This window comes from Falco peregrinus, chromosome 12 (assembly GCF_023634155.1).
Source record: "Falco peregrinus isolate bFalPer1 chromosome 12, bFalPer1.pri, whole genome shotgun sequence".
Taxonomy (NCBI): domain Eukaryota; kingdom Metazoa; phylum Chordata; class Aves; order Falconiformes; family Falconidae; genus Falco; species Falco peregrinus.
In genome coordinates this window covers 10,145,960-10,146,963 of record NC_073732.1, presented here as the reverse complement: position 1 = coordinate 10,146,963, position 1,004 = coordinate 10,145,960, and positions in this window count along the sequence as shown.

The window sequence follows — 1,004 nt, the reverse complement described above, 5'->3', positions numbered from 1 at the left end:
TCTTTGAAGTCAGGGCAATTCCAAAATGTGAAAGCAGCATTAAATAAAAAATAATGATAAAAAAAACCCCAAAACCAAAACCATGCCACTCTCCCTGAGTGAAAATCTACAAGGACATTAATCACCCTTTTAACTAATTGGAAAATTCTTTAGACACGTTTCTGCTATGGCAACTGGGCCAGAATTAGGCTGATTGATGGGGCTTGTGAAATCATCTTTAGGACTTTCCACTTTGATCAAAAATATTCCCAACTAATAGTCCAGCTGGCCTGGAGACAGAGCGAGGGATGTCTTCATAGATCCTTGGGATGTGTTAAAAAATGCAGTCTTTCTTTTAGCAATGTAAGTATATGTAACTCTTTGGTACTTTTCCAGCCACTCACTTAAACTTGACTATGTATTGAGTGCTAGGTGTGCAAGAAATATACATGTCTTTAAAAGCTAACAAGAAAAGGATTTTTGTTTGTTTAATTTAGAAACTGGCGTTCTGCCTCGGGCTTTTTCTAGTTGCTAATAGCAGGCAACTTCAATCTCTTGCTAGGTCCTGAGAACAACTAGAGGCACTGAGTACACAAGAGGACAGGATTTACACCTTTCCATTTGGCTGACTCTGCCTAATTTGGTAGAAGAAAAATCGTTGGCATTCCTGCTTTTAAGAAATCTGCAGACTCAATGAGGTTTGCTGAACTGTTGCCTGATGTCTAGGCGTTGCTAAACTGTGATAGCATTTTGACAATGAAATGGCTAAATTAGCACAAGCATTGCTCCTGTAATTTTTAAGACATCTTGGGACTATCCCAGAATTTACTTGTTTTTATTTTCCTGAACAATCTGGTACTAGAGACAAGGTTTGAAGTTAACATTCATCCCGCATCTCTTTCATTAATGCACACATTTGTTAAATTCTTGTTCTGCTAAGATGCCCACTTGATTTGAAAATAAGATAAAATTGGAAATCTTTGAGGAGGAGAATTCTTGAAGGTCTTTAGCTAAGGTGAATGCAA